The sequence below is a fragment of the Brassica napus genome, chromosome A1 (assembly GCF_020379485.1).
Source record: "Brassica napus cultivar Da-Ae chromosome A1, Da-Ae, whole genome shotgun sequence".
NCBI lineage: Eukaryota > Viridiplantae > Streptophyta > Magnoliopsida > Brassicales > Brassicaceae > Brassica > Brassica napus.
Genome location: NC_063434.1, coordinates 26,267,228 through 26,281,126, shown reverse-complemented (window position 1 = coordinate 26,281,126; position 13,899 = coordinate 26,267,228). Strand labels below are relative to the sequence as shown.

At 33.0% G+C, this 13,899-nt stretch overlaps 3 pseudogenes; 2 read left to right on the top strand and 1 right to left on the bottom strand.

Annotated features, from left to right (window-relative positions):
• The first annotated feature begins 3,920 nt into the window (after positions 1–3,920).
• Positions 3,921–5,440, top strand: LOC106382206 (annotated as a pseudogene).
• Positions 5,441–8,600: 3,160 nt separating this feature from the next.
• LOC111201783 lies at positions 8,601–13,657 on the bottom strand (annotated as a pseudogene).
• Positions 9,936–10,875, top strand: LOC106367916 (annotated as a pseudogene).
• Positions 13,658–13,899: the final 242 nt, after the last annotated feature.

Genomic DNA, 13,899 nt, shown 5'->3' with positions numbered 1-13,899 from the left:
ACATAAATAATATATGAACTATGAATAGTATTTTGTAAAGCTCACTTAGATAACACATCTACACATCCATTTTCAGTCCTTTTGATGCTTAATTCAATTTCTTCAGAGCAGTTATTCCACAAAGAGATCGTATGAGATTGTTTTGATATTCAGATTTGTTTCTTGACTGTTAAGAAGATTGATAACTATAAAAATGTCTCATTCGAATATGATATGTCTATAACCGAGTCCCCAACATGAGACAAGTTTGTTTTAAAAGTAAATAATTTTATTTTTCTTATATTATATAACAAATATATATTATTTACTGATAATAACAATATAGTTATTCATCTATCACAAATAACTATGCAAATATGTGAGTCAAGTAGAACAATCAAACAACATAATGATTTCCATAAAGAAAATTTTAAAAAATATTTATATTATGTAGTCTTATTTTATATTTTTTAAATAATGTAATACAATATTATATATTATTTTTTTAGAATTGAAAAATACATATAAAATTTTATCCGCGCGTAGCACGGTTAAAAAATCTAGTAACTAATAAATACCACTATTAAAGAAGAGACTGGATCTTTACTGCCTAACCCATAGTTTTTGTTTTAAATTGCCTAACCGTGGTTGGTTTCCCACTCTCTTTCTTTTTAGGGTCAATTAGCCAAATAGTTAAAATTTGAAGTGAAATTAAGAGAATAGCATTGATTTTGACGTAATTGGGTAACTAATATTTAAGGCCCATTTGATCCGGTAATACCCTTGGTTGGTGCAAGTAACCGGTGAAAGATAAAAAGTTAGATGACGTAAACAAATTGAGGTATGGCTAATATTTAAATTACATTTGAGTGAATATAAGGAACCACGTCACATATTTATGACCACATACATATGTTTCAATGTTCTATTCCACATCACCGAAATAAAACAGATTTCTAACCTCACTCACATACTCTAATACTAAACATTATCCCAAATCTAACCCATATATACTAAACATTATCCAAATCCCACCCAACCCCTTAATACTAAACCCTAAACCTTAATCAATAAACCCTAAACTCAAATACATAACTCTAAACCTAAATATAAATTCTAAACCCAAATATAAATTCTAAACCCAAATAGAATAAAACAAAATAAATAATATAGTATATATTGGTAAAATTATGAAATGCCTATAATTTCGTAGAAGAAGTTGATGTTGATCCCAACTATACCTCCTCATCTTCTAAATACTAAACCCTAAACTATATTCACTAATCCCTAAACTCAAATATAAACCATAAACTCAAATAGAATGTAACAAAATAAATAGCATGGTATATATTGGTGAAATTATGAAATATCTATGATTTCATGGAAAAGGTTAATGTGACCCAACTGTACCCAACTATATCCTAAACTTTAATCCCTAAACCCTAAATATAAACCCTACACGGAAATATAAACCCTAATCCAATGTCAACCCCAATCTTTCATAAACTAAACCCAAATGGAACAAAATGATGAAATATCTATGATTTCATGGAAGAAGTTAATGCTGATCCCCCAACCATATCCCCTCACCTTCTAAATACTAAACCCTAAATTATATTCACTAAACCCTAAACCAAAATATAAACCCTAAACCCAAATATAAATCCTAAACCCAAATATCAAAGTCTAAAAAATTATATATATTATGTAAAATTAAATTATATTATGTAATATTAAACTACACAATCTAGATCATAGCACGATATTTACTTGTTCAAAAACTATATTTCTTAACAAAATAAAACACTCTTTAGTAATCATCAAATGGAATGGAACATGATAAAATAGAAGAGCAGCAGAATATATCGCATTTCATAACAGGAATAGAACAAACATAACACATATTGTTTTACATTTCTATTCCATATGCGAATAGAATAGAACAAACATAACACATATTGTTTTACATTTCTATTCCATATGCGAATAGAATAGAACAAAATAAACAGACACTGTTTATCTTCTCCGATCAACTTCATCCACGGCGAAAAAATGTAACTGTATCTCGCAACATCAGTGGAGATAATACATATAACCGTATCAGAGAGACAGATTTTGTTGTTGATACAGTAAATAGAAGAGAAGAACATACGGTGGTGACGGAAGATGGTGCCGTTTGCATAGATGGAGGTGATCGCCACTACACAAGTCTTTTCGGCAAGGATCAACACAAATTGGAATGTGAATGCTAATCAGCAAGGGATTGTAATCAGAGAAAATGCGGTGGAGAAAATCTGGAGTGAAACTATTCAAAGGGGTGTGAATCTGGAAGAGACACGACATATTTTTGCAAAATAGTAATTTTTAATTTTATTTTTTTCTAGCAGGTTTCTCCGGTTTCAAGCAGGGGTAATACAGCAATATTATATAAAAGACATGTGAAACAGTGAAAAGTTAGGGTAATTGGCTACTCAATCAATTATGCTTTTTTGTAGCGTCATCTCACCTAATTTACCTTCTTTTTACTCATTTCGGTTGCTAATGTGCTAGGGAATATATTCATAATACTTCAAATTCATTTTCTATTAACTATATTAATTAACCTAACGATGCTTATATTAGTGGTTACCAAATGCTTTCTTGTCACAATCATTAAGTAGTTAGGTTCTGTCAAAAAAAAAAAGTTTTTAAGCTAGGATTAAATCATCACCAAATTTCATTCAAACCATGTATGTTCCCATTTTTACCTAAATTCTGATACAAAAGAATGACAGACGAGTTTGACTATCTATATTAATGATTCTGATCTTCTTCTTTTTCTCTTTTAAGTCAGAGTTCTGATTTTCTTATATTTTGATGGTGTTTACTTTTTCATCGTTCACTGCAAGAAAAAAAGATCCAAGTACAAGTGTCCACCACCAATTTTTTATCGGCTGTAACAGTAAACACAAAAAAGCAAACAATCAGAGAAGATTTCTCACCATGGCCAAGAGCTGCCTAGGTTCGTCAATTAAAGTTCAACCATTAACAATTAACAAACGAATAAGCAAAACAAATTATCGCACGTACTCAGTTATTAAAGACCCTACGAACTTATTGTAATTGTTTTTATAAGCTTAGTCAGTTAGTCTTATTGAACATGCAAGTCGTTTCAATTTGGGCCAATCTAACCCATTAGTATATTTTCGAGACCCGCCAGTGGATATATGGCGTGACCTCTCTCTATAACATGAATGAATATATATCTCTAGTTACAAAATAAGTTAATAGTACTAGTATCAATAATATCATTCAGTGAGAAAATAAACAAAAATCCTCGACATCTGAGAGACTTGGTGTAGAGTATCGAGTGACTATATAAGCTATTGACTGTCTAGGCTTATAAAATGTTATGTGTGTATGTAATAGTCTTGACTTGAACAGTTGAATGAATGAACATAATACTGGTGTTCAAAAAAAAAAAAAGAATGAACATAATACAGTATATTTTCTGCGTAGTAATGAAATTGATTTTTTTTAAGAAAGGGCATTCGTAGTAATAAAATTGTTTCTACGTTTAATAACTATTAGCGATGATTCTACATGCTCAATGGAATGTCCACAGGCTCTTCGAAGGTCACCGGTCAACGTTTAGCAAATAGTCAAAGTAAAAGTAATGAAACATTGGAATGGAGACGTGAACGATGCGTTGAGGGAAAACATTAGAGTGTCTTGATCGCGTTATGCAAGCAAACATGATGGCCATGTGACTCTTACCGAATGTCGTGGCACCCATACCGTTACCACACGTGGAGGTTTGCGTAGGTTTGGGTAACAGATAACCCATGCATGAACTGCATGACTTCTCAAGTTCTCAGCATAGCAGTAAAATGTCATATATATATATATATATATATATATATATATATATATATTGTCCAAGTACATAAGAAATCTTATATCAAATAATAAACTAGGAACAAAATGTAACATTTTGGTTTTAGGACTGTAAGAGGGTGGAGTTGATCTCGTGACACTATTTGTGAATGAACAGACTTACTTCAATTAGAAGATTAAACACATTTTTCACAATAAAGACATTGGCATTTTGTTCAAAATTATATACTTATTATTATTTTCTAGAGAAACTATTATATATGAGAAACACTGTATTAATCCTCAAAATTCCAATGTATGTATGTTAAAACATAATATTCTTTTAAAAATATTTTTTGGCAAAAAAAATGATGAGATGCTGTTAAAGAAGTGTGTAACAAACAAAACTAAAGTAATTCATCTCATAATTAAAATTAAACAAATCGTGAGTTTCACCAACTCTCTATTTATCTCGAGCTTATATCGTCTTAATTATGAGAATCATATTGAATTAATAAGAAAATGAAAGTAACAGCTTGCTCAATACGGGAACTAAAAAGCTGTAACAATGATGAGGACAGTAGCAATAAGATACTTGTAGGTTAAGGTATTGCATTTGATTTTCTTTTCACTTTCCGTTACAATTAGACAGCAAGTATCACTTGTTTTTGCCTAATTTTAAGGAGTTTTATAAACAGTCTAATAAGTATACATCAAATCTAGAGTTTATGATACCTACATACACATCTGACATCTTTCCTTAAATTTCACGTTTCCATTTGCTTCTTTTGTGTTCAAAAGTAAACTCATCATCGTAACAAATGCTCATTAAGATCCATTATACGTTCATTAAACTCATGCTACTCGTCTCATTAATCCTCTATTCCCTCATAACCGCAACGTCTAATCCTCATTCAGTTGTACCCGAAGATATTACCAGTGAAGAAGACCCGGAGTTCTATACTCTTGATGAAATCCACACAAACCTAACAACATCATCCAAAACCCGCGTAATAGTTTCCCAATACAAAAATATCAGAAAAGGGATGAGATGTCATGTTGGGCGTCACAACATTTGCAATGGCGTAAAAGAGGACAAGGGAACGAGTTTGTTGTATTGTTGCAACTTGCAAGAAACATTGTCGGAATAGGTTAGGTGCCAAGAATAATTGTGGACAGTGTAGTCACAAATGCCGATTCGGGCAACGATGTTGCGGAGGCATATGCACCTACATTGGGTTTAATCCTGACAATTGTGGTGATGATATCTGCAATGGCACACAAAAATTTCTTCTATATTTCACACTAAAATAAAATAACTTTATCATAGAGTTGGATTTGCTCCAATGATTCACTCTATAATAGAGTGAAATATAGAGTAATATTGCTTTTTCACTCCAAATATAAAATAAAAAAATATCATTACTCTATAGTTCATTCTATTATAGAGCGAATCATTGGAGTAAATCCAACTCTATAATAGAGTTACTTTATTTAAATGTGAAATATAAATGAGATTTTTGTGTGTCATTCGAAACGGTCTAGAAGCAACAAGAAATGTAAATCTGGGGCTAAATGCGAGTATGGATATTGTGGGTACGCTTGATTTTTTAGAGTATGAAAATAATCGGAAGGTTATGTGATAATTTGAAGAGTATTGTATTATTATTAAAAAAAACTTAAAAGTTTATATTCTGTAAGATTTATAAGCATACGTACACCATGATTCTGCGTGAATATATGTAAAACATAAACAATTGAAATTAGTTATTCGTCATCTCGTTGAAATATTTGTCAGTACTGCCTGAAAACAAAACATGTGAGCATATTTATATTGGCAGTGTTGCATAACACTATGAAGACAAAATTTATCGTAGAGATGTGAGAGCTTTCTGTCATCTCTGACCTGCTATTCTTTTAGCTTTGCACTTTATTTTTCACTAAACCTCGACATTTTGTAGTATAAGGCGAGCATCATATGATGACCATGATATAACAACAGTACAAATCATTAACCTATTATGTAAACACATATGTAACAACCAACTAGAAAAATTATTTAACATTGTTGTTCAAAAAAATTGGATTCCATCTTTTTCTTATACAAGTTATGAAAAATAACAGGTAACAATGTGTATCACCTAAAGACTAATTATTACGTCTGTTATATCTTTCAAGGAACACACATGTTTCGTCTTTCAGATTGTGGGTAATAGATGTTGAATTGAGTACTAGCTTTCAGGTCTAAACGTGGACTCCATATAAGAGAAGAGGGGAAAAATCAAACTTTTATGAAATTCAAGAGTAACCAAACTGTTAAAATATAGCTTATGTGTTTGGATACTCTTACATTTCATAAGTTATATCCATTTGTGGGTTCTAAAACCTGTCAAAAAGAGTAGGTTTTGCGATTTATGTTAGGATCCAACTCCTACCAACTAGTCCGTCTTGCCGGTTATACTGTATATCAGAGGTAACAAGTCAGGGAAATTGAGTTTTAGTGTCCTACAAATATTATAGGATACGAAACAGCTCAATCGAAACACTAATAATGGTTCTGGACGCCAGACTTATTTTTTGAAATGAAAACAAATAATCAGACATTTTAAAAGGAACTAGATTCTGACCCGAAGGGCGGGTATATTTTTTAATTTTCTTTAGAAATTTAATTTTTATATTTATTTATGTTTTTTTTATAATCATATTTGTGTTTTTCTTTGTAATCATATTTATGTATAAATTTAAAGCAAAATCTATTTTATAAAATAATAGCAATTTAAAATTTATACGTTTCTTTGTGATCATATGTCTGTACATGTTTTTTTGTAATCATATTTGTATGTTCCAAATCTTGACCCGCAGGTATAATGCCGGTTTGTAATTTTTTTTTAATGTTTCTATAATTATGTAACATTTTGCTCGAGATCTAAATAGACAAATATGATTACAAAGAAAAAATGTATGCCAAATCAACTTTTAAATTGTTATATTTTATAAATAGATTTTAATTAAGATTTATGCCCATGTACAATTACAAAGAAAAATACAAATATAATTACCAAGATAAACAAAAATATGAAAATTAAATTTTTTTAAAAAATATGAAACTAAAAATATATATACTTACTTTTTCAAAGGACGGTCAGTTAATCAAATTAAAAGTTAAAATTGTAAAAAGAAAAATGTTGAGGTTATTGAATAACACAAAAGAAATAAAATTTTTGGGTGGAATACTATTGAAAGTAGTAAACGTAATTTTGGTAAAACCCCAAAAAAAAAAATTGTAATGTACTATATAACTGTTGGATAATATAAATATTAGAAAGAAGTTGCCACCGATAATTTTGGACTGGAAGTTACAAAATATGTATTGACCCATAGAAGGTTGTTAGGGAGATACATTTTGCTTAATAGGACCCGTTAATTTTAAGCAAAACTAAATCTAGTAAATGAATTTTAATAAAAATATCTATTTAAAATTCATCAAATTAAATGAGTTTGAATGATTAATTATTTTTATTAAAAATCATTTAAAACTTGATAAGCAAACTCATTTTAACATCAATACTAAACTGCCCAAAGAAAACCACTCAAAGTCATTCATTGTCATTATATTGTTGAGGAAACCTGTATTTTATAAGGGAAACTGACTAATTATATACAACGATTAGGCACCTGCTGTCAAATTACATTGTGGCATCGCGCATGAAAAATATGATTACACTTAGCTTTAGTTGTATATATTAGTCGAGCATATATTAGTCATTTATTTCGCATGCTCAAATAAACTGTTTATTTTAACCAAAAAACAACGACTGTTATGTGTATGAGAAAAGTGAGTTTTGAAATGTTGGAATTTGTTGTATCAACAGGTTTTAATTTCATTAAATGTCCTTAATATACTTGAAATTGATACAAATTTTGGTTTAGCCAAACCACTTAATTACACGTAAAAGACAGGATTAAAAGAGATAGTGGAGGGCGGATCTACCCTTTACAGCAAGGGGGCAGTTGCCCCCAGTAAAATCTAAAATTAAATTAAAATACACAGTGAATATCTGAAATCCCGTAGCCTAGTTGGTTAAAATCCTTCCAATGCCCCCATTAAACCCAGGTTCGACTACCCTCCCTGCATCTTTTAACCTGATTTTTAATCTTTTCATATTTTAGTGCCCCCAGTTAAATTTTTTTCTAGATCCGCCACTGACGTGGGGCAAAGATAAAAATGCAGTTATATTTTGTAGTTATATTTAGATGTATATTTTTAAAATGGACTGAACTAATATCAATGGGGCATGTTTCTGTTTTAGTAGTATTGATTGTTGAGATTTTCCTATATTCGATACCTTTAATTGTATTTCCTTTTATTTTGATGCAAGATAATTGCGATTTCCTCTTTGCAATCTATTAATTTCAATAAAATTAGATTTCATTTCTTGGTAGTTGGTAGATTCTCTCGGAAGGGTTTAGGTGATTTTCTCTGCCAAAAATTAATTACCTTTAATTGTATTCTCTCGACTCAGTTCTAATAAGTTTAGGTTTTTTCCTTTCTGCTTCTTTCTCCGGAATTCTAAAAGGCAAACACCCCCCCCCCCCTCCCCCCCCCATCCCCCCATTGCTATATCACAAAACGTCTGAGCCTGATAACAAAAGTAGAAAATGCTCAAAGGGCTTTATTTAAACAGAAATAGAGATAGCTTATTAAGCTTTATTGAACAAGAAAGTAAAGAGAGGAGAAGAGATTTAAGTTGTCACCAAGATCTAAATGATTCTGAAATGATATTCATAAAGATAAGGTTTTGGCTGCACAAACCGCAGCCTTAGTTGCATTCAATGTAGGATTCTTACATCATATATATTAGTCTAGAAAACCCTAAATACATGGGTTAATGAGGCTTCTTAGTAGATATAAGTTGGGCTTGTATGTGGGCTTCAATATCCTCCCGCAAACTTGGCATCGGGTGGTGAAGCAAGCAGCTGAGCCAAGTTTGAAGATGCACATGGAGCTGGCTTTGAAAGGAGCATGAGTAGTTGAAGATCCATGGAAGGCAGGTAGATGACTCTATTCAGCTTGGAGAATAGACATAAGTGTGAGAACATCTTCAGGTTCTTTTGACCTATTTGTCTTACAACAAGTTGGGGATTTTTCTTTTTATCCTCCTAACTGGACTAAGCTATCTCACGGCAAAAGAGAATATCCATCCTACAACAGCCTAAACCCAACTCCCTATTTCCTATTCATCTGCCATCAAAACTCCTCATTTTCACAATCTGTTTTTCTTCTGGACATTTAACCAAACATCTTGTGTGTACTCATCAAAACAAAACTTGTCGCCATTTATCTCATCGCTATCAAACCCAGAACTAGCCTATTCATTTTCCTTCCAGATTCCAAGCCTATAGCACTAAATCATTCATAACATACCAGAAGATATGCGCTGATGAAGAGACATGAAGGAGCTTCCCCTGCTTTTGTTCCCACAAGCGCTTCTTCTCGTGTTTCCATATTTTTTTTTAGCAGATGGGCTTTTATCTGGAAGGCCCAATAACATGTTGATTTGCTGGAGCCCAACTTCCTCTTCTTCTTCGATTGGAAGATCTGCTTCTGGCTTTTCTTATCAGGCGACCGTGGTGGAAAGAGTAGAGCTTAAACTTCACTGTCATATCAACACAGATCTGCAGCACAATTGCAGAAAGTCTCTTTCTTTTCTTTGGATTTCGCCCATGAACCAGCATATTGTCGATGGCTTAGATAGAGGGTGCAGAAGCTAGAAAAAGATAGGGTAACCCATGAAAATCGACTGAAACTCTGATACCATGATAACAAAAGTAGAAAATGCTCAAAGGGCTTTATTTAAACAGAAATAGAGATAGCTTATTAAGCTTTATTGAACAAGAAAGTAAAGAGAGGAGAAGAGATTTAAGTTGTCACCAAGATCTAAATGATTCTGAAATGATATTCATAAAGATAAGGTTTTGGCTGCACAAACCGCAGCCTTAGTTGCATTCAATGTAGGATTCTTACATCATATATATTAGTCTAGAAAACCCTAAATACATGGGTTAATGAGGCTGCTTAGTAAATATAAATTGGGCTTGTATGTGGGCTTCAATAGAGCCAAGAAGCTGTATCCTTTACAAAGCGCCTCACAACCCTAATCTCACTTCAAACACACAAGAAACTTCACTTAGTCCTTGACTTGGACAACACGCTAGTCCACAGCGTTAGGGTTTCCAATCTTTCCGAAGCGGAGAAGTACTTAATCGAAGGTGAGAAACCAGGTTTGAAGCTATATCAAAGCAGGATAATAAAAGTTAGACCGTTTGTCAAAGACTTCCTTAGAGAAGCCAACACGCTATTCAACATGTCGTACGTTTACACAAAGGGCGATTTGTTATACGGTAAAGAAATTGCTAAGATGATTGATCCAGACAAAACCTATTTTGGAGACCGAGTGATAACCAGAAGAGAGAGTCGTCACACGAAGACGCTTGATTATGTCTTGGCCGATGAGCGTGGAATCGTGATTGTGGATGATACGGTTGAGGTTTGGCCTCATCACATGAGAAACTTGTTGAAGATCACTAGGTACTTCTACTTCAAACACAATGGTATTGATAAAGTGTCATCGTACGCAGAGAGGAAGAGAGACGAGAGTAAAAGCAGAGGAGCATTAGCCAACCTTCTGAAATATCTCAAGGATATTCACAATGGTTTCTTTAGCTGTGAAGTCCAAGAAGAGCTGGATACAAAGGACGTTAGGTTGTTGATAAAGGGTCCCTTCAAACCACATGGATGTTAGATTTCTCCCGTTTCATATTTGATTTGTTTGGCTATAGTTTTTAAATAAAAACTTTTGGAGATGTAATTAGTCAAGAGACTTGTATCCACAACATTCTCTTAAAAAGACAGCTTGAGGTTTAGAAGCAATTAGGATATGTTTCTTGTTTTTTTTTTTCAGACAGCTCTCTAAACAGACTATGAGTAACATCTAAGGTTATGAAGCTAACAAGAACTATAAGCTCCTCACTCACTCACTATATATCTCTCTTTCTCTCTTTAATTAGGTAAAGTCAAAAATCTTTTTTACTGTATCTTTCCATCCTCAATTTACTGAAGAAATAAAAACAAGAGGCAGAGCGCCAAAGCTAGTGCAGCAGACAAGAGTCCCCAGGGCGAATATTTGTGAGCTTTTCTACGGTTTAAGATGGCTTTAGGGAGAGCTTCTGTTCCTCTTCCAGGGTGTTTGTACCTGAAGCTTTCTCTTGGAAAGATTGATCTCTGCTTCTCTTTCCCTGAGTCTAAAGCCCTAACCTCTTCCAGCTCATTGATTGCTCGGTCTAGTTCTGGAGGAGAAGAAGAGTTTGCTGCAGCTTTCTTTTTAGCCTTCTTCTCACACTCCTGAAAAAATAAAACAAATATTTTAGAAACAAACCAATGAATAAGATAACAAAGATAGTAAATGTAATCTGCCTTGAGTTCTTTTTCAGCTTCCTTTTGAGCTCTCATAACAACTTTCTCTTGTAGTTTCTTCTTCCTTTCCATAGACCGAGCTTTCTCTAACTGCTCTTCTTTTTCTCTCCTTCAAAGTCTCCTCTTCTTCTTTCTCATACACAGGGAAGTCCAAATCAGTAACATCACTCTCCTCAGCACTTGAACTTGTTGAAACCTATCTCCCTGATTACATTTCCCTCTTCTCTATTCATCATGTGAATTGCCTCACCTTCCTTTCTATTCTTCACTAGGGCTTGCTCACCTTCATGATCTCTAATCCTCCCATCTCGGCTCAGCTATTTTTCAGAGTGAATGTGAGATTCTTTTAATGTAGTCATCCCTATAAGCCTTGTCACTGTTTGATGGAGAGCGGAAGCTATGAATTCAAGAATCAAGGGTTTGATTTTGAATCTGGTAGTGTGTTCTTGAAGTCAACTCAAAAACAAGAACGATAGATCGCGAATATGCGCAAAGCTCTTTAAAACCTAAAAAATTTATTAATCTTCTTAATCAAATCGTAACTACAAAGCTTGGGTGCGGTCTTCTTAAATACTAGCTAAGAAAACCATAAACCTAGAGATTAACAACTCCTCTTTCAAAAAGGAAAACAAAAATAACTAAAAAAGAAAGCAAAAACGACTTTAATAAAAGGAAAATTCCTATACTGAAGAGGAGTTGTGAACATCTGCATCCTCACGTTGATTACCCGCGATCACGAGTGTAGTTGCATCACTATTCCAACGAGTCATGAATCTATCAACCTATTGGAAAGACAGTATCAAGATTACATTTTCATACACAGAATCAATTAAACTAAAATAACAAACAAGCCTCAGAGCTAGTGTGCACTTCAAGATCTCTGTGTTTCTAGAAGCAGCAATTTCTTTAGCTTTGCTCATAACAGCAATACTCTGGAAAAATTCGGCATTTTAACAAAACATAACACAATGTTATTACATCCATAAGTAAAACTAACAGAGAGACAATAAATATTTACCCTTAAATTTGTCTCGTTGTATCCTTTCATATGACTTGTCTCTCTGATCAAGTACGTGTGCCATTTCCACATCCAAAGCCATGATCTTGTTTTAAAGATCTCCGTAGATTCAAGCGTTTTCCAAATGGGTCCAACCCAATAGTGTTTGGAGAAGGAAAATCAACTCTTATTTTTTTTTGGCATCAATCAACTCTTATTTGTACAAGTTGATTGTTGACTCTTTTAGTATTTGAATACATAATAAAAACCCCTTTATATCAGGAATTCATATATGTAAAATGTATAAAGATTTTGGCAAGAGAAAAATAGAGATTTGACCTTCCTCTTTTATACATTAATAACTTATGGATCATAAAATTAAATGCTTACAAAGCATTGCATTGGCCATTACTTTTTTGAACTAATTTTGAGCCATTGTGATAGATACCAAGTATCTTACTATTGACTTGGAGGTGAGGAAGCTGATGTGGCTGGTTAAGTAAAGGGTGTAGAGCAAAGCCTTGGGTTGTTCCAGAGGGTTTGCTGTTAGAAGAGTCTGAAGAAGCTATCGGAGGTGATAGTATAAGTAGGGGAGAAGAGGATGATGAGAGACTTTATGCTTTGATGTTGTATGAAGATTGACGACATGAGTCATCTTGACCCGATCGCCATGAGATCGGTGACGAAGGTGAAGCTCGCCATGAGAGCCTAGCCGGAGTCAGCTCAAAGCTATTTGTTTATCATCTTGTCATCTCTATTCTAGCTTGTAATCTGTGTTTGGAGTGATCAATAAGAAGAGTTATAGAGTTTGGGATATCAAAGACTCTATCACATTGACCATTATTTTATATACTATTTCATGCTGCATATTATTAAACTATACTATATTTAAAGTTAATATATATATTAAATTAATTACTATTTTTATGGGATGCTGATCAAAATCCAATTTAATTTGGTAAAAATATTGCCAAAATAGATGTCAATTACATTATTTAACTATGTTTGCCTGTTTGGATAAATGACAAATTTCTACATCTCTCTAATTACCCTGAAACAAAAGAGTTTTAGTATTTAATTATGAGTTGCAAACTTTTTAATGGCCTTATACACGCTACATTAAAATTAAACAACAGACAAAAACAATTTCATTTGGAGAGATTACCATATACAATTTCACACAGTTTTTCTCTCCCAATTGCCAAACACAAAGTCTATCATATTTGTTTTACCAAGACAAACAATATCTACCTCTTTTGAGCATATCTCTTAACAACACAACATCACAATTCTCCTATATCTTGACTTAGTTTCCGATCAAGTTAGTTGTCTTATTTCTTAACCTTTGCCATTTGAAAGGTCAGGAAAATAATACATTTTAAGATTAGACATGCTACTGCTAGTGGGATGTACCGAACCAGCTTGTATTGACAAAAAAATGTCCCATCTGGTTTACAAAAATAAGCCCATCAAATACGTATATTAGAGTCAAGGCTCAACTAATTCAAGGTGTAGTATGGGTCTCGGTCCATGTTGAGCTTCAGAGTTAAGCCCATTGAAACTAACTGTGATCTTGTGATCACTCCATGTGGCT